We start from the raw sequence: 27,484 nt of genomic DNA on the forward strand, positions 1-27,484 counted from the left end.
TAAAAATACGCATTGAAAACAGCATTTCGACTGAAAAATACAAAATTAGCTCGCGCGATTCTGGACCTCGTGGCAGTTTTCTAAGTTCTACTGTAACAGAACGTTCTTGTCGAAGGCGGGAGCAGTGGGACACCGGAAATTGAATCGACTTCTTGTTTATCCTGGGTGGCGCGAAATGAGGGGAAAAGAAGAGAGGCATATACGTGGCGGCAGAAGAGTATCGTCTTTCGACGACATTTCCCGCAGATACATGGCCGAGGTTTTCTTTTCTTCTCTCTAACTCTAGCCCGTAATGGCGCAAGCCATTACGGGCTCGACTCGCCCGGGATCGGGGCCGACCCCCCACGGCCTAATTCACTCTGCCGGACACGCAATAAAGTTTCTCTCTCTCTCTCTCTCTCTCTCTCTCTCTCTCTCTCTCTCTCTCTCTCTCTCTCTCTCTCTCTCTCTCTCTCTCTCTCTCTCTCTCTCTCTCTCTCTCTCTCTCTCTCTCTCTCTCTCTCTAACTCTGTTAGATCGCTTCGCTTCGGTTAACGTGAAATTGCCCACCTTGTTTGCTCAAATCTGGCGCGAGTATATTTTGTTTTGCTATAACTAATTTTAACTTTAAGTCAGGTTATATGGAATTTTTGTCTACATCCAAGGAAAAAATGGCCGCGTATCTGCTCCTTTCGTTGCAAATGTCATCAAAAGACGATAGTCTTTATCGACTTTTGCCAAGTAGATGCCTCCCTTCGCTTTCCCGCTCACCTCCCATGTTGTTCCTCTTGCGTCGCGCTCCTCTCAAGGTAAAGACGCCAAATGTTTGCTTAACTCATTTTAAATTTAACGCGTTCCACTGCTCCAAACCGGGTGTCTCGATGCCAACGCTGCCGTACGGCGAAGACGCGCGTGAATCGAGGCGCCCTACTTCAACGTTTATAGAACCGCGTTTCCCTACTCCACGTGCGTTGCAAGCAGAACGTGGAACCTATCTAGTGGAACCTTTCGTAACTGTTGCCGGTTGATTTCTTAGAATGGCGCCAGAAGCTGTAGTGGCGCGGGCGACAGCAGGCGACGGCGAAGTGATTTTTTTTTCTGCAGCTGATGGAGTATTTAGTTTCGCCGAAGTCAAGCATGTATGATTTTTTATAAAGGAACACTGCAAATATCACTTCTGTATTAATTTGTTGTCTTATGTTTGCGTAATGTCTTGTTCTTCTTCAACAATGCTGGACAAGCATGAACATTACACCGTACTTAGGCGGGTAGATTTAGCTGTGACTACATAAGACTATTGCGCAGGCATTGTTTTACTTTGGCCGGGTGGCTGAATCGAGTCGCCCTCTAAACCAGAGTGGCTACCCACAATTGAAGCATTGTTGGTAATGAAAGAGTATTGAAATCACCCCGCTTTCCCAAGAAGGGCTGCAGTTCTAGTGTTTGTATTGAGTATTGAGTGTACAGATTATCAGTTACGTGTGTCTTTGTTTTGTCATCCTGTCAAAGAAGGCAATAAAGAAAAAAAAAGGGTGGCTGAATCGAGCCACAGACAGACAAACGGACAGACATACAGACAGACCAAAATTTCTGGGTTTAAGTAGACCAAGAAAGACTATCGTCTTTAAAATCCATTCCTTGTTAACGGCACTCCACCTGAAGCTAGCTGAGTTAACCAAGGCCATAGAAAACCACGCTGCCGAATTAGTGCGACATCAATGGGGCCAAATCTTTGATCAGGTCAAGGGAAATTTAAGCATGAAACGCACATGGTCACTTCTCAGACATCTTCTAGATCCCGAATGGTCCAAGACGACTCAGTTGAATCGGCCATCTGCCATAGTTCATTATTTCCCGGGCACAAATCAGCAACTTCTCGATAAGGTACGCTCTCTTTGCATCCCGGTAGGAGTTAGGAAGGCTCTTCCGTCCTAAAGGGTTAACAGCGCACAAAGACGACGACACACAAGGAAGAGATAACAGGATAAGCGCTGAACTACAAGTGATTTTTTATTTCGCCATGGAAGACATATAAACCAAGACACATCCAATAACAAGGCCCCAAAAATATGACATAAACACTTATCTAGCACCCGGTCAACAGATGGCCTGCTGACACAGTTTTCATCAGCTTGATGAAAACTGCGTCAGGAGTTGATGAAATACCCCAGAAAGTGGCGCGGAAAATAGCCCCGGCGGTAACGTAGTGGTCATCGCACCAGACGTGTTTTTTTTCTGGAGGTCGTGGGTCGGATCCCACTCGGCGGGCATTTTTTTCCTTCACTTTCTTTCTGTCTTTCCAAGTTCCTTATCTGTTTCTATGACCTACCACATCCTCCCCTTTGCTTTCCGAAGTTTTGTTGACTGCCCGCCCTTGTTTCCATGTATATATATAGAACGCCATACCATATATATATATATATATATATATATATATATATATATATATATATAGCGAATCAGAATAGGAAATGAGGGGCTCGTTGAAAATAACACAGAAATAAGGGTTGGCAGTCGAGAAAACCTCGGAAAGCAAAGGGGAGGATGTGGTAGATCATTGAAACAGATTAAGAATTTGGAAAGAAAGAAAGAAAGTGAAGAAAAAATGCCCGCCGAGTGGGATCCGACCCACGACCTCCAGAAAAAAAACACGTCTGGTGTGATGACCACTACGTTACCGCCGGGGCTATTTTCCGCGCCACTTGGCGGGCATTTTGTCTCCCCTTTCGTTCTTTCTTTCCAAATTATTTATCTGTTTCAATGATCTACCACATCCTCCCCTTTGCTTTCCGAGGTTTTCTCGACTGCCAACCCTTATTTCTATATATATATATATATATATATATATATATATATATATATATATATATATGGGGAGTAGTAGAACTTTGAAGATGGTAGAGAACAGAAGAGAAGAAAAACTTCGAACAAGGTAAAAGCACGATTGTGGCCTACGTTTCAGCAAAGAGAACTTGCTTTCCTCAGGGGAACTTTCCTCAGGGGAACTTTCCTCAGGGGAACTTGCTTCCCTGAGGAAAGCAAGTTCTCTTTGCTGAAACGTAGGCCACAATCGTGCTTTTACCTTGTTCGAAGTTTTTCTTCTCTTATATATATATATATATATATATATATATATATATATATATATATATATATATGTATATATATATATATATATATATATATATATATATATATATATAGTCGTGAAGTGGAGTCCTTAGTTGCTGCAGGAATACGCACAAAGTAGAAGTACGCTCTTCGGAGACTTTATTTCCAACGTTTCGACCTGAGGAAGACCTGTCTCAGGTCGAAACGTTGGAAATAAAGTCTCCGAAGAGCGTACTTCTACTTTGTGCATATATATATATATATATATATATATATATATATATATATATATATATATATATATATATATATATATATATATATATATATATATAGCGAATCAGAATGGGAAATCAGGGGCTCGTTGAAAATAAGACAAATAAGAGTTGGCAGTCAAGAAAACCTCGGAAAGCAAAGGGGAGGATGTGGTAGGTCATTGAAACAGATAAATAATTTGGAAAGAAAGAACGAAAGGGGAGACAAAATGCCCGCCAGGTGGGATCCGAACCCACCACCTCCAGAATACCGGTCTGGTGCGATAACCACTACGTTACCGGCGAGGCGATTTTCCCCTCCACTTTCTGGGGTATTTATGCAAAGGTATTTTTGTTGCCTGTGCTTGGGGGTGGTAGCCGGTAACCACCCCCCAAGGTGGTAACCACCCCCAAGCACAGGAAACAAAAAATTACACCATCTTCCCGTGGGGAACCTTGATGAGGTTGCGAAGCATCGTGGCGGTTCCGTGTGGTTCCATTGTGTTGCCGTTATGTTGAGTGATCTGGTCTTTACTAACGCCAGAGGGAAAATTCCGTGTCCGGGTCCACACCGGTGGCAAAGTCACGCAAGTACTGTTGTGTTACGGTGAGTAGGCGGTGGTTCTCAAGGCGCCCAAACTCGTCCATCATGTTCTTGTCGATGTTGTCTCTGTGGTAGAATCGGTAGTCTCCGTCAGCGTTGGTGAGGTAAATGTTGTTGGCATTGGTGCACCGGCTGGTGGTGGTGGTGGTGATTTATTAAGAAGGGAAGAGAAAAGAGCTGGGGATATTGTTGAACTCAGTCGGGGAGTTCACCCTCATACAACCCAGTTCAGGGAAGGGAAGGGGGGTTTCGAAGGATAGGAAGATAGAAAGAGGAAGGAAGGAAGAAAGTGGGGCACAGTCTATGTAGCGTTCGTTTCGTCCAAGGCGCGACGGCTACAAGCGCTGAACTAGTCCTGTCACAACTAGGAAGTTGAGGAGGTGCTGCAAAACCTCCCATCGTAAAGCGTCCGATCCCGTGGGGAACAGGAAGTCTTCCAGCTTGTGGCTTGGTACCCCGAGTCGCTGGAATGCGGTGCGGAGTTCCTCTCTCGCGGTGTCGTGCTGGCGGCGAGAGCACAGTAAGTGCTCGAGCATCTCGGGCTCTGGGCATTCGGCGCAGGTGGGGGACGCCCGGCGGCCCTGGTGGTGTAGGCGGGCTCCCACGTTGCAGCAATTAAGCCGCAGGCGAAGCAGGAGTGACCGGGCGCCTCTACTGATGCGGCCGGGCAGGAGCTGTGGGGCGTGACCACTGACCACTCGAGCATCTGGATGTTGACCCGCCACCACTCGGGCCAGGATAGTCCTTGCAGCGTCGAATGACACCACATCTCGAGAGGCTGGTACCCCAGCCTGGCGAGCAGCGCCCTTGGCTAGGGCGTCTGCAACCTCGTTGCCCGTGATGCCCACGTGCGATGGCAGGCAGTGAAGTCGCAGTGGACACCCCTGGTACTCCACTGCTTGGAGCTTGGCCGCCAGCGACAGCTCCACATAGCCGCTGGAGCTGGCTGGCTGGTCGGCAGCTCTTAGATGGAGGAGGGCCGACCGAGAGTCAGGATGATGGCCCCCCGGTCATGGGCTCCCTGCTCTAGAAGAAGATCCGCGGCCAAGTGGAGTCCAGCCAGCTCTGCGTAGGTGGATGAGGCCGGGAAGGGGAGGCTGCACACCCGGCTGGTGCCAAGTTCCAGGGCCGTACAGGCAGCTCCGGCTCTGCCCGTCGACTATTGCACGGAGCCATCCGTGTACACTTGCAGACGTTCGGCAGCGTCGTCCTGTAGCAGGGCGGCCACCTCTTGGTAGGAGGCCTGGGGTGGAGTGAACCTCTTGCCACGGACCCCCCGGCAGTGTGGTGGCGATGCGTAGAGCCTGCCCCGTGCCTGGTGGTGGTGGCTCCAGGCGGGGCCGATGCGGAAGCTCGATATGGCTCTCGTAGGTACTAAGCAGCATGCCCATGCGAGAGTTGGGCCGGCTGCGGTAGTGCTGGAGAAGTGCCGCGCTGGTGCACCGACTGAGAGCAAGCAATGTACACGCCCTCCTCTTCGCAGCTTTGTATTGTCCTTCTTTTTCTTCGACGGTTCCCCTACGGGAAGATAACGACGGTGGTTGAACGCGAACCTATCTCGTGATGGATTCTTTTATTGGCCAATCTCTAGGGGCATCCTGCCACAATCAGCATCAGACGCGCTGCGGACGGGGCTGGTTGAGCTGCAAGGCGCGTGGCGCTTCCCGCCACAGCTTTCCCACTGGAAATTCAACATCCTCCTTTAAAGTTTTCAGTTCGTCGTTTCCGTTGCCGTGCCGCTTCGCGTGCCTTCGTTGTATCAGTAGCTTCTTGACATAGTTTGAATGAGACAAGGACATAAGGCGCGTTCGTAGCACTTGCTCCTGTCCCGGATTTGTAGCGTAGTAGGAAGAGCACCGCGTACCTCCCGTTGCGGCCAGAGAGTCATGGGATCGGAACCGGGCGCCGCTAACTGTTTCCTTTTTTTATAGTGTAGTATCGCGCAGCTGTGGGTGTAAGGAGAGTTGCGCATGCGCAGTGTGAGTGCGGACGCCGACGCTGGACATGCCGAGACCATAAGATGCTTTCGCATCTAAAATACCTTCACATAAATACCCCAGAAAGTGGAGGGGAAAATCGCCTCGCCGGTAGCGTAGTGGTTATCGCACCAGACCGGTATTCTGGAGGTGGTGTGTTCGGATCCGACCTGGCGGGCATTTTTTCTCCACTTTCTTTCTTTCTTTCCAAATTCGTTATCTGTTTCAATGACCTACCACATCCTCCCCTTTTCTTTCCGAGGTTTTCTTTACGGCCAACTGTTATATATATATATATATATATATATATATATATATATATATATATATATATATATATATATATATATATATATATATATATATATATATATAAGGTTAGTAGAGACAGAGACAAACGAGAAAGACTTAGAAAATAAAAATAAGTTTACTGACGTTTCAGGGAGAGGACTCCCTTTCTTCAGAGTACAAAATAAGTTCGTTTCAGAGCTATATATACAGAAAATGTAGCCAGCGCGAGGGCAAGGTAAGAGGAGGGAGAGTTTGTACAAATGGATTCATGGTTGGTGGGTAGCAAAAGAATGAAGGGAGCGCGGGAAAATTAATTACAACAAGGATAATAAGAACACACAGTCACGAGGTACGAACTTGGAAAAAAAGAGAGAGAGAAGAACCAAACACAGAGAAAAAAATAATACATAATTAAAAAATAAAAATAATAATAAATAACACGGTAATTTTCTCCCCCGTGGCAACGGGGGTGAAAGAGGGGTCAAAACAAGATAGGCCCATGCCCGTGTTTGACATGGGCAAAAAGATTAGTCACGCGGAAGACGTTCCAAAGAAGATATGCACACAAAGGGCGAACATCTGCCCATTCACACCCGTTCTAGGAATCCAAGTAAGGTCATTGAAACAAGAGACACGTGGCTTCTGTTGGTGGGAGGCGGGGGTCGCGCCCAAAAGCAGTAGGACAGGCAGTTTCGACAGGAAAGAGTGTACATTGGTATACAAAGAGCGAAAAAAATAAATAAATAAAAAATAACCAGGTAATTTTCCCCTCCCTTGTGGCAACGGGGGTGAAAGAGGGGTCAAAACAAGATATGCCCATGCACGTGTTTGACATGGGCAAAAAGATTAGTCACGCGGAACAAGGAAACGAAGATATGCAAATGCACACAAAGGATGAACATCTGCCCATACACACCTGTTCTAAGAATCCTGGTAAGGTAATTGAAACGTGAGACACGTGGCTTCTGTTGGTGGGAGGCGGGGGTCGCGCCCAAAAGCAGTAGGATAGGTAGTTTCGACTCGAAATGAGTTTACATTGATAGGGGGAAAAAGACAAGGTCAAACAAGTCATGAAAAAAAAAACAGGCAGGTGCACGCGTATGACGCGGCAGCAAGTGGTATTCATCTGCCCGGCGCATGGTGCCAGTTCAGGGAATGCCGAGGCGGTCAGCAACGAATATTAGAAAACAACAATACAAAAAAGAAAGAGGACACGAAAACAATCACACACGCTCGCGTTCACAAATTAATTGTAAGGTGAGAATATCAAAGCTAAAAATGGTACTGCAGCCTTCTACCCAGAACACAATGTCCAGACTTGTTCATCGAATTTGCTTCAGTGAAGCCATTGTGCTAAAAAACGTCGTGCTAGCACGAAACTATACCCAACTACGAGAGCTCGCCAACTAATGGGAGAATATTATTGAGGGAAAGAAATGAACAGGCATAACACTAGCCTGAGAAATGCAGCCGAAATTTTAATCGGAGGAAAGACAGGTTAATTTCCCATAACTTTCATTTATGCCAAACGACGCTGATTTAAACTTATAGATAAGGTAAGACTCACGAACCTCGCGATCGTGATGCGTTTTAAAACTAGATTCAAGAATTGTGGCCTTCAGTTGTTCAAAAGAATGACCAGGAGTGTTAACATGCTTTGATAGAGGCAAAGAAGGGCAGGTTTTTGCATGGGAGCGGTGATTGTTAAACCTCAAACGAAAGGGTGTTTCAGTCTGGCCAATGTATTGTTTGCCGCAGAGGGTGCATTCCAGCAGGTATACGACGTTGGCGGAATTACAGTTAAAGTTCCCTTTTACATTAACATAATAGTTTGAAGCTGTACTGGCGGCGCGCTGTGTGGTGGTCATTTGTGGGCATACCTTACACCGTGGTTTGTTACAGGGCATGCAACCAGTAGTCTGTGGTCGGCTGATGCTGGATTTAGTGAGAACGTCGGCCAAATTTTTGCTGCGTCTATAAACAACACGTGGTGGCTCGGGGAATATTCTCTTTAGGCGTTCACTTTGAGCGAGGATATTGTGATGTTTCCTTAGTATGGAAGCAACTTTCGGAGAAGAGGCCGAATGGGTCAAAACGAGGTTGGTTTGTTGATTGGGTTTTGGAGCTTTTTTTCGGAGAATTTCGGTGCGGTTCAACTGGTTAGCTCGTGTAATCGCGTCATCGATCACCTGCTCTGGGTATTTTTGATTTAAGAGTGCGGTTTTAAGTTCTCTGCAGTTAGAATCGAAATCCGCCTGGCTTGTGCAGATTCGCCTAAAATGGTGAGATTGACTGTAAGGTATTGCAGTCTTGCAGTGCAGTGCAATACCTTACAGCCAATCTCACCGTTTTAGGTGAGATTGGGTTTAGGTGAGATATATATATATATATATATATATATATATATATATATATATATATATATATATATATATATATATATATATATATATATATATATATATATATATATATATATATATGGGAAAATGAGGGGTTCAGTGAATTAAGACAGAATAAGGGTTGGCAGTCAAGAAAACTTCCGAAAGCAAAGGGGGGAATGTGTTGGGTCATAGAAAGAGATGAAGAATTTTTTGAGTCAGAAAGCACTGGAAAGCAAACTCAGATCGGCTGAACGTGCCATGGAACGAATAATCATAGGAGTAACACTTCGGGACAGGAAACGAGCTTCCTGGATCAGGGAACAAACGCGAGTAGAGTATATGATAGTTGAAATAATTCAAACGATATGGACTTGGGCTCACTGTTTAGTGAGAAGAAATGACAACCGATGGACAATTAGCGCAACAGAGTGGATACCAAGAGACGGGTCTAGTGGATGGGGAAGGCCACTAACACGATGAAGGAATGAAATAGGGCAACTCAGTGGCCAACTCGAGCGGCGCATGGTAGGAGCGGTTGGAAATCAATGGGAGAGGCCTTCGCCCTGCAGTGGGATAGGCAAAATCTATGGGGGACGGCGGGCACCCAAGGTTTTGGCAGTTTATGGTTTGTTGGATGTGGCCGCGTTTGTTGCGGAAAAAAATAGCTATTTTTCTCCAAAATGATAAATCTCTTGGTTACCATAGTCACTAATTTCTGTGTGCTGTAAGCCGTACATCGTATGGTTTAGAGGCTTGTTTAAAGGTGGGTGGTTTTTAAAAGCCGTCATGTGGGCGTCGAGTGAGTTTATCGCATGCTGTTTTGGCAAAAGGTGTTTGGCAATGGTGTAGGCAATAGTTTTTTTTTTTTTTTAAGTATAAATGTGTCGTAACTTGAGCGCACAAAAAACGAGGACTGAACGAAGACACCAAGACCAGCGCATACTAACAACTGAAATGTTATTCATCACTCAACACATATATACCCTCTTTGACAACACCCGCGCATAATCAAATGTGTACGTATCACGACGGTCATACACACAAACAAAAGAAAAAAAACAAGAAAAAAAAACACTTTAACCTTTGCATTATCTCATGTCGTCTAACAACTTAATTTCCATATCGTACAGGGCTACTGACGGTTTACTTATGCACGTTCCCTTTAATTTCGACATCTGCCAGGCTTCCACTATCTCTCTTGTTGTCCTGTCTTGGTGGTGGAACTCCGTCGTCGTTAGGTCAAACAACGGCTCGCAGTTTTTTGGTGTGCACTGCGCACTGTGCGCAGCCAGATGCGTGTACGGACGACCTTTGAGGCTGGACATGTGTTCTCTGAGCCGTACATTTACGCATCTACTCGTTTGACCAACGGACTGGTTCCCACATGTGAACGGAACCTTGTACACAACACTTTTTCTCCGTTCCAAAAATTTATACTTGTGACGCATCGTACATTTAGTGGCCTTGCTGCTACCCCTTTCTTCGTACAGTTTGTTAACCGCCGCGCGAACGCGCCCTACTTTGTTTTTGGCAGAAAAAACCACTTTCACGTTGTACCTGGCAGCGGCTTTATTGAGCCTGTGAGACAGACCGTGCACGTAAGGAATTACTGACATGCTCTTGTTCTTGTTTTCGGCGCTTTTTCCCTTTTCCTTACCCTCCATTTTTACTCGTTTTAGTAGCCTTTCACTAACTGTTAGCAACATCGCCGTTGGGTACCCTGCCTTTTCAAGACGGCGTCTCTGCGCACCAGACGCTTTTTGTGCGCTCAAGTTACAGCTATGAATTGTCATCAACTAGCCCGCCTTTCAGTGTTATTGTATAAATGTTGTTTTCGAGTATTGCGATATAGGAGGATATGCGATTATTTGTGGAAGCGTTTAGCAAACGCTTCGGCTGCTGCAGCCGCAGACAACCGTGCCAGAGCAGCATACAGCACTGTTTATATTGGCGCGAACCATGCATCGTGTTTTGTTTTGACCGTCTGGCCGCGCCCGGCTGTGTTATCAGCGTTCGAAACGAAACGCGTGTGCCCTTTCCTTTCCTGTGTGCCGCGCACGCCATCTCATTTTATAGGGAGAGTGCATCGGCCTCCCGGCACTCGACAAGAATGTTCTACTTCGATCGCCGGTGTTCTCGATCTTATTCGATTACTCTAGATATGCTCACGCGGAAAGATAAATGCTCGCAGGTCAAATGTTGGGGCATTCTATTCACCGGCACGCGCTCGCGGATGTCATTTTGTTGACTGCTCCTTCGCCACTTGTGTATTGATTGAGTTCTTGGCGCAGCACAAGTTCGCTCCAATAAAGTTTTGTTCCTTAAAGAAACCTGCGTCGTCCTGGGCTAAGTTACAATATATAATGAGCTGCCCAATATTCAGCGTCCAAAGGTCCAACGAGACGAAACATCCAACGAAACGAAAGGTCCAACAGTGGATATTCCGTCTCGGTGGACCTTTCATCTCGTCGTCATTCAGGCTCGATTGGACCTTCCGCCTCGGTGGATCTTTAGTCTCGGTGGAAATTCAGGCTCGATTGGACATAACGTCTCGTTGGATTTTTCGTCTCGCTGATCACGTGACCGATTGGACCTTTCGTCTTTCGTCTCGTTGGATATTCAGGCCACAAGCGCCATCCAATACACGACCGCGGGTATGCTCCGCGCCGTGGGTAGCCGTTGGTTGGGTTTCGGAGTACCCGTGCAAAATTGCATATGCCACTGATTTCCTGTGATCGGCTTTTTATAGTGCAAGCGTCCTAGTAATCAATTGAGTTGATTGTTTGTTTGATTGATTGATTGATTGATTGATTGACTGATTGACTGATTGATTGATTGATTGATTGATTGATTGATTGATTGATTGATTGAATGATTAATTGATTGATTGATTGATTGATTGATTGATTGATTGATTGATTGATTGATTGATTGATTGATTGATTGATTGATTGATTGATTGATTGATTGATTGATTGAAACGACTGCGCTGACTAACGTTTCGCAAAACGCTGTCCCATACAGTTCCCTTTGTATATGCCCACTGTCTGGGAGCTTGACTCTAGATGCAAAGGACACCTACGCCTGATTGGCTTAAGACGTGGGCGTGAAAGCATCGGCATCCGCTTCCCTCTGTGTGCTTTTTCTCCTTTTCGCTAGTGCGCCCAAGAGACTCGGCCAGTTGCCCTCGGGGAACCTAAGTTTAGGCGTAACTTTTGGCAGCCATCATGGTAATCCTAAGAACCCGAAAAACGAGCGCCATATGCGCTGTACACGTAGATCTGCGGGCGCCGTTTGGCGATATTCGACCTTACGGCGTAACGTTAGGCCTAACGAAAGGTCGGCGCACATCCGCATCCCTGACCCCCGGTACTTGGCTCTGCTCCCTGGTGACTGTAGCGCCGCTGCGAAGGCCTTACATTAGATCTTCCAAATTTACAGGGACAAAGCCGTAGCACGTGAAAGTAAATTAATACGGCAGGCACATATTTTGCTGAGCCGGATTGCTCGCGGTAAGTGCTCCATGTGATCGACGAATGTATACGCATCCCTTGAAGGGGCCTCTTCTCCTCTTCATTCGCTTACAGAGGGGAAGCAGAGCGAATTGGCCAATTGTTTTCAACTTGTTTAAAGTTACAACGCCGTATTCCACTGCACCGGTTGCTCCGTTTTTCCTTCACTACGATCATCATAGCGTATACGTGGCGATCTGGGCAGCTTGCGCAGTGCTGTTATAGCTATTCGGGAAACTCAACTGTCACGTGACTGTTTCCCCGAAGATGCGGCGCTCGAGTGGCGTTACGTGCGCTGTCCACACAGGGTGGGGCAGAATTCTTGCCACTCCCTCTCTCCAATACGTCCTGCCGAGCCCGTCTCAGCAGGGGGCGGCATCTGGTCCTTTCGGCGTAAGCGAGGCCTCCACGACAGATACAAATCGAAGCGAAAAAGTGCTGACAGTTGTGATGGGCGCGAGTCTTCGGTTGCCTTCCTCGCTGTCACCCACTTGACAAATCGCCCAGTCAGTCGTCGCTGCAACCGTGCGTCCGCAGTTCTTGCTGCTCCCACTCCACACTTGTTTCCGTTGCATTTCTGCAGCGTCCCAGTTTGTCTTCCCATTTCTGTTCTTCAAGCGCTGTCCCCCTTTGTTGCGTGCTTTTCTTCTGACGCGGTGCCGAGAAGCGGCTGGACCGCGAAGAAGCGCTTTCGCCTACCTTCACAAAAACGGAGATGGGCGGGAACCGAGCGGGCTCGACCAGACCCGGAAAGATGCACAGACAAACGACCCATCTGCTCCTCGTCTCCATTAACGCTCACTCAGGACATCCGGATGTCGAGCGGCAAATCATGCGCTTCTTTCGCCCTTCTGCGCGTGCGTGTACTCTGAGCACACAGCGGCAGCCAGGGAGAAACTTACTCCGTGACGGTAACAGTTTCGCTCAATGGAAGAGCACGCTGCTCTTAATCCCAAGCCATGAAGATACATTGCAACGGTCGAAATTAGCGCTGAGGATTGCAGTAGTTAAAGAATCCCTACTTATAGAAATGGCAGTCTTGCGACCGCACTTCAGCTGCCGTCTCAGCGTGCAAGCAACTCCTTCGGTCACGTTCTCCCCCATCTCTTCTTTCTCCCCTTGGCCTTGCTAGTGGAGCAGCAGGTGGATGCTGCTGACATGGCGAATGAACTCGTTATTCACTGGCACCTTGAGGACGAGGCAACTACGACATGAGAAAAGGGAATGTTTAATGCGTCTCCTGCTCTATTTACAATGTATTTTACAAGTGTTTATATAGATATTCTACATACAAAGGCCTCCTTCAAAATATTCATGGTTATGGTGTCGTCGACTGCAGCTTTTCCTCTTTTCATGGCTTCGAGAGCCTTTCCTACATCCTATTCAGTTATTATTAGGTCATCGAGAGTTGAGCTCCTAGTCTCAGTAGTTTCCCCTGGTCTAACATTGCTGGCATACAGCCTGGTGTAGAATCGTTCTGCTACTTTTATTATCTCGTCGATGTTGTGCATAATCTTACAGTGCTCGCCTCTGCGTGCGTACATCCTGTCTGCCGATGGCCAGCGTCCTCTTGGTTGCTTCCAGGCTTCCCCCTATTTACAGTGTTTCGTCGATCACTGCCACGTTATATGCACGAATTTCGTTTGTTTTGCTTCTATTAATCAATTTCGACAGCTCGGCTAATTCAGTCTGATCTGCCGTACTTAACACTTTCATGTTCTGAAGTTTGACTATTATTTCCTCCGTTTCCATAGTTAGTTTCAAAGCAAAGCTTTTTACCTCTACCCCCCAAGGGTTCTTTCGCGACCTTTGGTGTCACCAGAAAACTACAGCGAACACATAATAAAATTTACTGGCACCGCCGAGAATCGAACCTGGAACTAATAGACTAACAAAGCGAGAGCCCATTGTCTTACCGATTTAGCTACGAGCCCACGCGAAGACTGGGAAGACAGGTGGTGTACTCACCAAGCACATCTACGGGTTTACCCCCTGCGTTCTCGCTGAATGCCACGTGAAAGCGTCACGCGACCACTGACGCCCGTCTACCGGCTCATGTGCTAAGAGTTACAAAAATTAAAGGAAGCTCACACCAATGCATGGCATCTCACTTCTAGTACGCCAATGTGCTAAATCCTGTGGCCTCCACTTTTCACGTAAACAATCACAGCTCCTTTTCGTCCGCCCTCACGCCAAACCAAGGAATACATTAAAATACTCCTTGATGGCCAGGCCATCACTCCAAGCCCCAGCATCAAGATCCTGGGCCTACATCTCGAGGCTAACAGCAAGAGTGACGTCTCCTTGCAGCGCCTCAAAAACAGCATTAATCAAATCATACACATGATCAGGCGAGTAGCCACCAAGAAGCGAGGCCTAAACGAATCCGGTAGCTTTCGATTAATTGAAGCTTTCGTCTTCTCGATAGTCACTTACGTCAGCCCCCTGTCTTCTTCTCGACAAGAAAGACATAGAGATGCTTTCTATAATGGTTAGAAAGGCGGTCGAGCAGGCCATTGGTCTTCTCATGAGTTCGTCCACACAGAGGCTGCTTAGCACAGGGCTCACAACACGGTGGAAGAGCTGATAGAAGGCCATCTTTCTAACCAGACGGTCCGACTCAGAACTGCGATGGGTAACCGCATGCTTCACCAGATTGGCTGGGCAGCCCAGAATGTCACTCCGCTTGACGTACTCCCAGACTCTTGGTGACTAAAACTAAAGATGCTCCCTTTGCTTAGAAACATGAACCCCTCACATGACGACGGTCACCGAAAAGCACGGGCTCAAGCGCTAAACATCACCCTTGGTGGGGATCATGCAGTTATTTACACGGACTCCTCCAAACATCAAGGTCAGCAATACGCCATCATCGTGGCTGCCTCCAGAACCAACGTCCTTGCGTGTACCTCGCTTAGGACCCAAGAAATGACGGCAGCAGAAGAGGCAGCCATCACCCTGGCTCTCACTCAACCAGGGGTTCGGAGGGTAGTCACCGATTCCCAGCAAGTCTACTGGAATTACAAGCCGGGTTGGGTGTCCTGACCTGCACTGCGCGTGCTAAAAACCCACTACCCAAATGGTTCCATTCAGCTCATCTGGACACCCCCTCACGCTTCAATGGAGGGCAACAAATACGCCCACCCAACAAGCCTGCGCTTTTACCTCCCGTGTATGGAGCTGCACGAGGACAGTCACCCGCTTGTCACGTTCAGGGAGATAACCCAGCATTATCGCCTTCTGAGACAGACGGTACCTTCGCCTTAGCCTGACCTTTCCGGAGAACAACAAACTACACTACGCCTCATACAACCCGGACTCCTTCCCACAGCCTACGCGTCTTCACTTAATGCATCCGAATCGATACGACGCTGAATGTAAATTTGAGATGCGACTGCATCTCATTCACTCGCCTTGTCCGTCCATACGGCGTTGTTGTTGTCCGTCCACACCCCTCCCCCATTCTCCTCGCCGCGCGAGCTGCGCTCTCCGCCGCTCACCCCCTCTCTCCGATAGCGAACACTCTCTCGCGAGGGGCATTGGTTTGGATTCCATTGGGTTGGCTTGGCTTGGCTTTGCTTGGCTTGGCTTGGATTTGGATTGGATTGGATTAAAGTGGATTGTGTTGGATTGTGTTGCGTCATAGCCGCGCCACGTTGCGTCATAGCCGCGGTCGTTCCAGCACCGGCGTTCCGATTTCCATCGATGCGTTGAATGGAGCCTAACAATTCTGCTATCGCCCGCGCAACCGTAACAAGCACCGATCACTGTGATAACAGGAATGCTAGCACCGCTGAAGACAAGGCTGCGAAGCGGCGTGAACGTGATGCTGAACGCAAACGTTTGAAGCAAGCAGCTGATTCCGAACTTCGTAAACGTGATACCGAGCGCAAACGGTTGAAGCGAGCAGCCGATGCTGAACTTCGTTAACGTGAAGCCGCTGCCGTAAGCGAGAAGCGAGCGGCCGATGCTGAGCTTCGTCAGCGTGAAGCCGCTGCCGTACGCGAGAAGCCAGCGGCCGATGCTGAATTTCGTCAGTGTGAAGCCGCTGCCGTACGCGAGAAGCGAGCGGCCGATGCTGAACTTCGTCAACGTGAAGCCGCTGCTAAACACCAGCGCCGAGCTGCTGATCCAAGTACCGTTCGTCAGACCGAAGCCGCTGCTCAACGTAAACGGCGGGCAGCGAAACCTGATGCCGTTCGGCAGGCCGAAGCTTCGGCTAAACGCCGTCAACGCGAAGATGCGTCGCATCTCCACAGGGTTCACCTCGCGGGAAGCTGGGGTAATTTTTGCTCAGAAGTAGGAACCCTCCGCCCCGTAATTGGGGTGTGCGACTTTAGCCCTGAGCACCCTCCTCTCTTTCCGTCAACTACCCAACAAGAGCAATGGGAGATGCTGCTGTCCAGGCCCTCTCTACCTACCCAGCTTCAGCGGGTGGACAGAACACAGGCCGCGCGGACTGCATATGGGCCCCACCGAAGAAGGAATCACTCCCCAGGGTTGCACTCTGGGCAGTTCAGAAATCTGAACATAAGTATTTCTCCTCCTCCGCCTCCTTCTCTGCCGCAAATCTCGTCGCCTCCGTCCGCTGCACAGAGACGGAGAAGTCAGATCGTCTAACACCGGGTTGGAGCTTTAATTTTATAAAAAAAAAGTTTCCACTCTTGTGCTACACCAATACAACTCAACCAAACACCGTTAATGCTTCATGCATTAATTTAACCTTAACAAGAATATCTCTTTGAAGTAATAAACGGTGTGGTTAAGTGCATTTCACTTCTCTCTGGTCTTGCTATTTGTAGAGCGATGTGAATGAATTTAAATGACGTCGCATGGGTAATCGTTCTGGGTGCCGTTTACAGCTTTGCTTTCCAACCACATTCACGGGGTGGATTGGCGCGATTTTTCTCAGTTTGTTCCATACATGTTGGTTCTCCGACAGCTGCTGGTTGTTGGGTTGTGATTTAGCCTTTCTACGCTGACCTCGTTCTGCTAGCCTAGAAGCGGAAATTTGTGTTGAAGAGTTAGTTTAACCTTCTTAGGTCTGGTCCTGACTGACTCCATGCGTGGTTTCTTAGTTTTCACGAGTTTCCAACTTTCTCTTTTGAGATTCAGCCTTAGCTTACATTTACCCATCGTATGATCGCGGCTCGGACGCTTACTTAGCACCTCTACGTCTTGCGCAATCCTGGGGTTTCACTTGAAATGAAGTCAATTTCGTTTTTTATTGTAGCGGTACTTTTCCTTGTCCATTTCCTATTCCTTAGTTTGTAAAAGAAGTTGTTCCTCAACTTGAGGTTATTTCTCTCTGCAAACCCCACCAGTGTATCTCCTCGACTGTTGCGATTGTCATGCCACCGACCTTTCTCCCATTTCCTTCTTACCGACCTTTGCTTCAAAACCACCCATAACAATCGCGAAATACGTTGTTGCCTTCTTCATTGCTCATTGGACGTCCTCGTAGAAGCTGTCAACGGCTTCATCATCGTAGCTGGTTGTTGGCACTGTACTGTCTTTATTCTCTATCGCTTGCGAAGCTTCATCACAACAGCCGCGACTACATGCTGGCTCTCGACAGTAATTGAAGATTTCCACCGACGACTAGTAGTTTCCCCTTAGCGTTTCTGCAGGCGGCGCTGTCACGGCGCAGAAGAGGCTTTGCATTGCCGCGGTTATTAAAGGAGCCATGAAGAGAAAACAAAAGTTTGTTTTATTCGAAAGATTAGGTGTTTCATAGTACCCCAAGCGCTTTCCCGGAAGCAAATGCATGCTTCACTGAGAAATAAGGCAATTTAAGCCAAAATTTTAAATCTCCCGCTAAAATTGACGTGAACAATGGCGTCATACGAGCCGGTCCATGAAACAGATACTTAGTATGTCGACTCCATATAGCACCCACACGCGGGAGTCGACCGAGACGGCGGCCATTTTAAAAATACTAGTAAAACCTAGTGCACCCGCAGCCCTATAGTCATGGAATCGCCTGATCCGGAGAACAAAACTCTCGCCGAGGAGCTCGGGCTTGCATTTAACAGCCTCACACCACTTGAACGCTCAATGCTTCTAAGTGCACGAGCGGCAAGAGTTGTGGGATACGCGGTGGACGGGAAAGCGACCATTCCGCGATAGCCACAACAGACGAACGCCCAGCCGTCGGCACCGCTGCCTCGTCAGCCCCGTCGCGACGGACGAATACAGACTGGTACGTATGTGCCGTATTTTCAATTTCAGTAGCAGTATCGCTTATGCCAGTTGGCCGGTGTCGTGTATGGAAAGCCGTTCGCTCGAGCTCTCTGCTCCGACCAGAAAGATTCGAGCGTCAATGCGCGGTGTGTACGGCAATTTTTTTTCCGCAAGGTCAGAGCGCTTTGGCGGCGATTTGACGAAGTCGGCGACGAGCGCCAGCATGTCCGGGTCCCTGCCGTAATCACTTCCTCGGAAATGAAGCGAGCACACTCGTACTTCCTTTAGCTCTCTTTCTCCTCCGTTTGCAAAGTACACAAAACGTATCCACTTGCTTCGCCGAGGTTCGTCGTTGGGCAGCACATGAAAGGAGATCTCACCGGCGGGGATGTCGCACTCCCTCGACGATTTGCCCGTACTACATGGGCATTTCAAAACACAGCAACGAAATTTCATTGTAAAGTACTCGAACAAACTGAAGTTTTCAGTGGTTGTAAACTGTAAACGAGGTCGTAACGACAGCAGCAAGCCAACACGACCTCCATACCGAAACCTGTGCGACGAGTGGCACTATCTCGTTGCTGCTCTGTGTTCCTTACTCCCCTTGTTTCTATTTTTACCTTTACTGGTTGGCGATATGACGGCCAACCTCCTGTGAAGGGATTACGATACCAAGCAAGGTCGCGGCTGTGCGTGCTGGGACGGTTCGTTGGCCCCGAAGAGCCTTGAACCCGAAAATTCGTCTGCGCGACGGTGGCGACGGCAAGATGTCGAGTTCGGCTGGCGATTGTTTCGTACACATTGGCATACACGCTTGCGTGTTCGTTCGGAACTTCAACCGTTTACTCCACCGTGCTTTGTCATAAAAAGAATCTGCAGTATGTTTCACGGGCATTTAGCTCGCTATGCAAACTGTAAGCCCCGTTTGCTTTTGCCGGCCTCCGCCAATCGCAGAGCATTCTCGAGTGACATCATAGGTTCTGTTGCGGAAAATGAGCTGGTGGGTCGCATGGTCATTTCCTTTTTTCCTAATTATGTAGCTTATTTGAGCGAAGTTTGCGTTATAAGTGGTGTCGTTATGGTTCTAACGAGGCAATCTTTCGAATGAACCAAACTTGTGTTTTCTCTTCATGGCTCCTTTAAGTCACCGATTTACGAAGCCACGCCGACGACGATCATCAGCGCAATCTTTCACTGGACTATCACCCCCTGTCACGAATTTATAAACTGATTTTCAGCAATTGTCCCGCTCTGACGGGCTGTGACAAGTTTTAGCTGCTGCGGTGTATGCCGTATCGTGCATACACCGCTCAGTGAACTCCTTGTCGTCCGCGCAGGCGGTCGCGCCTAGCTGTAGGGGCGTTTCCGTCTGCAGAGACTCCGTATTAGAGCTCGTGTGACGGATGGCGTCGGTCGACATTCGTCCCTACTAAGATACGCCGTGCAACTGGTGCCGGAGCGCCGTTCGCTGAAACGTGCGTGCACCCGCGTTTCCCCAGAGCCGGGAACGCTGATTGGCTACAGCATTTAAACGGGCCCGCCTAAAGCGGCGCCGTGCCGTTTAGTGCTTCGTGCTGCGTCAGAGCATTCTGCCGTCAGAGCGCGGCAGTTTGCCGACGAAGGTCGGTAGGTAAGCAAGGTAAGTAAGAAAGGACCTTTTTGTGTGTTTGTAAAGCCCCTGCTACACGCGGAGGTACAATTTTTGGTATAAATTATCATGAGGGGGTACTCTAGCGATAGCGCAATTGAAATGGCGACGTTCGGAAGCCTCTTTAGGGCCACTTTAAAAACTGGGCGTGGTTCTCTATCAAAGTGAGGTAGGAAGGTGTCATGGGATGGCCGCAGATGGAAAATCGCCCATGCGGGGGTATGTGTCATGAAGACTGTTCCAGCAAGTTAACCGTCAAAATAGCCGAAACACAAACGGGACGTCGGAAGACGAGGAAGAGGAGGGGCACCAGATTTAGTGAGAAAGCAGAGCGAATTCGAGCGAACGAGGCTTCTGAAGGCTGCCTTCAAGGCTCCCGCTATGCAGTAGCCGGGATCTTCCGAGGCCATTGGGACCGAGGCTCGGCCGCCGTGCCTGCCAGGCGTGCCTACCAGCGGACCGCGCATTCAATCGCCGGCATCGACTGTCCGAAGTGGTGCACCCTGGGACACCTACCCAGAGGGCGCCGACAACCGCTGGTTTTCAACGCCTCAACATCGGCTGCGCCATGAGATGCTAAAGAAACTTTGTGTGCTTAGAATAGAGTTCATTCCAGCATTCTATTAGTCACTGTAACGTCGCTCTCGTAACTCGTCTCGTCCTGATAAACGTTCGTCCTCGTCCCCTACGACCTTCTTAAGCGTCTGTCTCAGTTGTGTAACGCGAGTCTTAAGGACTAGCAATCCCCAATAACATCGCAGGACACATGTCACGATGACAGGATATGGCTGTATTCTTACTACGAGTATATCGTAACCGAGTTTGTCATCACCGTATTCCACATATATCTCAGCCTTCTACACACATACGCAATAACAAGGTATTCCTCGAATGTCTCCCCCCCCTCCCCTGCCCCTTGACATTTCAATTCCGTTCCTCAGCGGGGGCATCCCCGGGTCGTCTGCACCAAATGCCGTCCCTGCTTGTAGCCTTGGAGATGTCCAGGGATTTATACACCCCCCCAACACCCCTCCCCCAGAAGGACTTCGACACCCCCCCCCCCCAAAAAAAAAAGATTCCACAACCACAAGCACCCTGCCTAGGAATTTATACAACACCCCCCCCCCCCAAACATCCCACCGACACCCCCCCAAAATAGAAATTCTGCATAAACCCCTGGAGGTGTCCCGAAAAGAGCTCACTAAAATCTGTACCCTGATAAAATAGCGTTAGTATTCTCAAAAGCGACGTCGTTGATGGTCACGCGGATGCGTGGTTAAGTGCGTATGCACGCATTAATGGTCGTACGGGTAAAGTTTTCATTGGAGCTGCGCGCACAGGATATTTTAGATGCAGAGCATCTGATTCACTCGCCTTGTCCCTCCGGCGTCGTCGTCGTTGTTGTCGGCGTTGTCCACCCCTCTGCCATTCTCCTCGCCGCGCGAGCTGCGCTCTCCGCCGCTCTCCGCCGCTCACCCCCTCTCCTCTCCGATAACGAACACTCTCTCGCGAGGGGCATTGGATTGGATTTGATTGGATTGGATTGGATTGGATTGGATTGGCTTGGCTTGGCTTGGATTCGGTTGGATTGGATTTGGATTGGATTGGATTAAAGTGGATTGTGTTGGATTGCGTTGCGTCATAGCCGCGGCACGTTGCGTCATAGCCGCGGCAGACGCGCTGGGGCCGGCGCATGTGCAGTACTCTCTCTTCCGCGGTTTCCTCTCCTTCGGGCGCGCTGCGCATATAACCGGTGTGCCGTTCTCCGGCGAAGCAACATCCACGCTTGGCTCAAACACCTAGAGTCCACGCCGCTTTACAAGTACGCCAACGTCGTCATCGACTGGGACCAGCTTACGCAGTCCCCTCAACGTTATGCGCGCTATAAAACGCGTTCCCTTCGCCGCTCCGTCTATGCGTCGCATCTACACAGGGGTTCCCGCGAGGGGAGGTGGGGGTTTTCTATTATGATGAAACGTTAGAGGCGGTGCCCGCCTCACTCGACGTGAGGCCCGTCGGCTAGGTCTAAAGCCCCTCACTCAGCAGGGCCCGCTTGCTCGAAGCCAAATAAGACAGTCTTATTCGCAGTCTAATCTTATTGGCAGTCTTATTCGGGGTCTTATGTTCCCTAGGCTATAAGACGCTTTCTGGAAACTTATAAGACAGCGAATAAGACTGTAAATAAGAACGCAATAAGACTGTGAATAAGCCTGCTCCGAGCAGTCTTATTCACATCTTATGCTGACTTGGTCGGTCGTTTCATCATAAAGATCGGCCTCCATACCGTGAAAAACGAGTGCAGTAGCCGTACAAGTGGCGAACGATACCAAGCGGCGGCCGTTCGACCGTCTGCTTGGAACAAATAAATGCCTGTTCCGAGGAGATTGACGCAGTTGGAAACGCCGTCGCGAGAGAGGGTGGAAAGCGACAGACAACGCAGGCGCCGGAAGCCGCAAGGCCTACCTACTTCGAAGTGGCACCGATGGCTGCAGCCAACCACCGTTTTCAAATTTCGCTGTGCGCTATGGGCATGTGCTTGTTTTTCCCGGGTGGCGCGGCTTTTTTTCTCCCTCAGGTCAAACAAAGATGGACACGAGTGATAGTCTCCGGCCCGATATTAGTCCCGACCAGACATCGGGCGGCCAAGCGTGCGGTGTGAATCTGTGATCGTCTGCTATGTCGGCTGTCACCACAGTAGCTACAAAAAGGAGGCACGGAAAGGACGGAACATTTGTTTTGTTTTATAAAATCATGCCCATTAACCCAGGAACAACAAATAGGCGTTCAAAATAGAACTACAATGTGACAACAAAATTACACACAACATCAAAACGCTAGCAGCCTGTAGTACCTCTGCCCGTGAGCGTCAAATAAAATCACGTTTTCAACGAGTAGCTGCGCAGACTGGCGTCTTTACATTCTTCTCTTCGAAAGTGGCGGTTATGGAGCGCATTCTGCTTGAGCAAATGGGATCCGGAGGCGACACGTAAAAGCAGCATGCATAATACCAACATTCGGCTATATTCTTCAGCGCGATTGTTTACTTCGGCAGCCCTCGCTAACTTGCTGCCGGCTAGGCAGCGATCGTGTGACGTGTCGCCGTTCCAGTCGGCGTGAGCCGCTGGAGTCTACGACGATGAATCCGAAGCCAATTCGCAACTTTCTCATTTACGGTGAGGTGAAACGCACGACTCGTGTTGCGACAACGTCAGACGACGTCGCTGCTTTTTGCGTCAGCCCAGTGGGTTTCTCGGGCCCACACTTCGAGCAGAAGATCTTTGTTTTACGCGGCCGGGCGACCGAGGCCTGGCCGCGTGAGTTGGCGTACCAAGGATGGCGGATCATTGTAACGTATGTGTCACAAGGACCAAATACGGCGTCTGATGGTCAGCATTTCTTGAATTTATCCAATCATGGTTGAAAATAAACGCATGCCCAATGCCGGCGACGGCAACAAGCAGTTTTGCGGCGTATTCCCCGCTTTTCCCTAGGGGCCCCTCTCGTGCTCATCTAGGTACCCGCTGTCCCTATAGTCTTCAATAAGACCGCTCTGTAGACTGGCCCAAGTGCTTTCGAGCAAGCGCACTAGTCCGAATCTTATTCGTGATCTTATTAAAGTCCGTGAATAAGACTAGACTGTGCATTAGACTGCCAATAAGAACGTGTGTTCGTGCAAGCGGGCCCAGGTTACAGGCTTTCAGGTCACTTCACAAGGTGAGGTTTAAGTCTATTTGAGGTATATGAGGCCTAAACCTCGTGAGAGCGTGCAGCAGTGCCCAAAAGCGTATAGCGGTGCGCTTTATGGTAAAGTAATACTTTATCATGCCTCGACACCCCGAGACAAGGTGTCCAGTGCCGCTTGTTATAAGCGGATTTGGGCTTTTTGTTCACCGAATCGCTGGTAGATTCTTTCAGAGAGAGAGAGAGCGAGGAATGAAAAGTTTATTGAGCCACAGATGTGGTAGTGGATCGTCAGTGCAGGACGCCATGAGTCGACCGCGCCGTCGTAGCCCGAGTTACAAGGAGTGCTTGGTCCTCCAGGCGACCAGTAGTCAGCAGTATCTCCCACTGCTCAGGGGAAAGGCGATTCGGCGGCAGGGGTTTCCTCGCAGTCCGCAGTCACATGGCGGGGCGTGCCTATTTGATTAAAGAATCTGCATCCAGCCGCGTACTGTGTCGGGAACAATAAGCGCATTTTTACGGGGTGTACGTAAGTGCCTGTTTGAATTTGTCTCAGATGCTGGCTGCTTTGTTGGCGAGGTTTAATCGCGGATTTCATTTAAATGTTTTTATAGGCCCCTGCCTTCAATGTTCAAGGGAGATGCTGTACACTTTGACAATCAGCATACATCACTGCGCCTTCTTTCCTTGAAAAAGGCGAACAAAGAGTACTGCCTTTCACTGTGAGTCTAAGTGTCTAGATGATCTCGCGGACGCAAAAGATGAAAGCTGTCTCAGGGAAAGAGCGGAGTTCGTCCTGTCCTTGTTGGCCGTGGCCATCCGCAGCGCCTATGTCGCGCGCGTCTTCTCTTAGATGAGCGCCGCGAAGTCTTGCCGTGTAACCAGGGCCAAGGACGCATCCTGCACGCACGTTATGGCCTCAAGTTTTCATGGTCGCTTCAGGTCGAAGGCGTCGCTCGAAAGTCATTGGAGGATCGGTGCCTGCTGCAAGGACTCTCGACCACCAAAGGGTTCGGCCGGCCACGTGGAAGCCGGAGATTTCCCACGCCACTGCGTGCAGCCGAGCCGTCGAGTGAAACATACGTCTGGCATTTCATGCACGGCTGGGATTGCAGTTACTGACAAACGCGCATTGGGCGGGGCGGAGACTTGAGAATGCCTGGTGCGAGGCTGCGTGAAAATAAATACGGGCTTTCGTTCACTGTTTGGGTTATTTTCGATGGACGAGGTGTGTTATGTTACTCCTTTGCTTGCCCACCGTGGATTGGAGGCAGAGCGCAGCAAAAGCGAGGAGTGTGACGAGACAGGCGCTCGTCTTCTGTATACGCTCCGCCTCACATTCAGTATACGAACCGATGCGCCCGAAAATATGTTTTATTCAATTCAATTTAATTCGTTTTTTTTTCGACATCTGAATGATGTTTGAAGTACAGGCAGAAAGCCTATCAAGGCTTGACAGGACCATGCGCCCCATTGCATGTCAAACAGCTGAGTTCCCCAAGACACTTTTTTGTCATAATTGATAACGTGGTTTTTGAAGAGTGCGTGAGCTTTTACGAACTTTCTCTCGTTTTGGGCATCTTGAGAAAAGTCACGCCATGTTTTTGGGTTTCGTTTGGAATGATTACTCGCTAGCTAGCTACGCCGCGTGTGGCCACCCTGCCTCGTAGAGGTATACGCGCAAAAGGCGATGGCGGAAAAAGGGGCACCTTGAAGTGAAAACGCAGCGCGATATTTCGTCCGATTTTATGCATAGATAAGCCTCCGCGACAAATCTCCGTTGCCAACCTGGTCAAAAAAATGTGTGCATTCAAGGACGGAAGAGAATTTCGAAGAACTGCGAGCCGTATTGGGCCCGTCTCTGGCGACCTTTAGTGCATGTTACGCAGAACCTAGCGAGGTGTGTCAATAACATCATCGGCGACACTTACGCCGTGCCGTCCCAATCTACGGATGAAGTACTGCGGGAAGGAAGACGTTGTTTTCCCGCGTACTCCACAGCGCCGTCAAGAAGCTTCACACATGCAGAAAGAAAGGAAGCGACAGATTTATGCACGCGCCAGGTGTGCACAGGCGGACTGAACGCCCCGCCAGCAACCGTGTTTCCGTCCGCGCCAAACTCGTGTCCTCCATCCCAGATTGTCTTTCGATCTAGCCGATGACGTTTGTCTTCATGAGAGCAGGCGCCGAATGGCTCTCCCCTCTGCACTCCTGCCTCGTCCCCAAGCTCTTGCTCCACTCTCCCTCAGCACCGCCAGCAGAGCCAACGTTCATGGATACTTTTAGCGCAGCAGCGCCGACTCAGAAAGCCCAAGTATAACAAGTGGGGAGCGGACTTTGCTCGCGTCGGTGGCAGCATGGAAGAACTATGCGACCTATCGAGCCGATAGGCGGCCATCCCGCGTCTGCGGCCGAGAACAAAAGCAACGCCATTGACCCGAAAGGGGGACTGCATGAGGAGCGGTGTCCGCCGGGAGAGCGCGAGCAGAGCGGGGTGCTCCGTGGCGTCAGAACAGCCGGGACACGCGGCTCGACCGAGTCTGACGCTGCTCGGTGGGCTGAGCCTTACAGGGGTACTGACAAAAAATTTTGAAGGCGAGATAACTTCGGAGATAGATTAGTGTGAACAAATATACATCATCTGCATAATATCAGCGGCGAATACAGCCTAGAACATATCTAAAATCAATTTTAAAGTGTGCGAAACGCAACCGAGCAGCCAGCAGAGGACCACGCGCAATCAACAACCCGTGGATATTTTGTAAATAAACAACATCCAAACACGCCACGGGTTTGTGTTTGCAGCTTCCGCACTGCCGGCGTTTTTCGCCGGCTCGCCGCTCCAATCGGAGGGCCGGAGGACGGAGCTTCTGCTCTCGAAAACGAAGGACCCGATCGTTGGCGGCGGAGGCGCCGAGATTTCGTCAGCTATTTCGAAATAATAAACCGCGCGGCTCTCCTCTCGATCCTTTCAAGTTTATCTATTTCGTTCTTTCTGAAGGAAGACCATACAACACTAGAATATTCTAACATAAGACGTATACGTAGGCTGTCAATTTCACATTTAATGGAGTACCTTTTAGTTTGCGTCTTAAGAACCAAAGCTTTTTTCCGGCCGAGCTACACAGATTGTTAATGTGGAGTTTCCAGCTTAAATCATGCGATATAGTTACGTCGAAGTTGGTAGTTGAAGGCAAAGACTTTTTTTGTTTTTTTTTTTGTTATTGATGTGTATACTGCTTTATCGTAGTTTATTTCCATTTTGCGCTTTTCACACCAATCACTAACAGTTTTTACGGCTGAGTTTAGTGCTATCTAATCCTCCTGACATGAAATATTAGACTACATTAGGCAGTCATCTGCGAATAAACGCAGCTTAACACTCTTCTCAACTCCTTCTGTTATGTTGTTGATGTAACATAAGAACAAAACAGGGCTCAGGACCAGTCTTGTACAGAACGGCGTTCCTGCAACTAGTTCCTTTATGGTGGAACGAGGAACGCCACCGTTCCATTAAAGGAGCACTGACACGAAAATTTTATGTTACACTTTTATTGCTTTTATCGATGCCTAATGGTCTGGCGAACCTGAAACAGAACTTCAAATACTTCAGCGCGCGATAGTTAATCACATTGAACGGCCTGAAAATCGTTTGTTTCAAATTCCCGCGCTTTCATCCCGAACGGCGCATATGACAGCCTCCCGGTTTGACCTCACCGCTTTGTGCGGACGTCACCGGCGCCTGCTTGAGAGGGTGTTGCGCCCGCTCGCCGCTCGTGGGGCCGCGCGCGTGAAGTGACGTCACGAGTTTTTGGCGAGCGCTGCACGTCACTTCTTTTTCCTCTCCTGGAGTGATGTCAC

General features: G+C 49.1%; 1 protein-coding gene across 1 annotated transcript in view; it reads left to right on the forward strand.

The window, feature by feature from the left end:
* Positions 1 to 27,484, forward strand: part of LOC144147427 (high affinity cationic amino acid transporter 1-like) — a 942,196-nt gene that overhangs the window by 861,892 nt on the left and 52,820 nt on the right. The window lies entirely within an intron of this gene.

This window comes from Haemaphysalis longicornis, unplaced genomic scaffold (assembly GCF_048455015.1).
Source record: "Haemaphysalis longicornis isolate Haplotype H1 unplaced genomic scaffold, Haemaphysalis longicornis Haplotype H1 scaffold_7, whole genome shotgun sequence".
NCBI lineage: Eukaryota > Metazoa > Arthropoda > Arachnida > Ixodida > Ixodidae > Haemaphysalis > Haemaphysalis longicornis.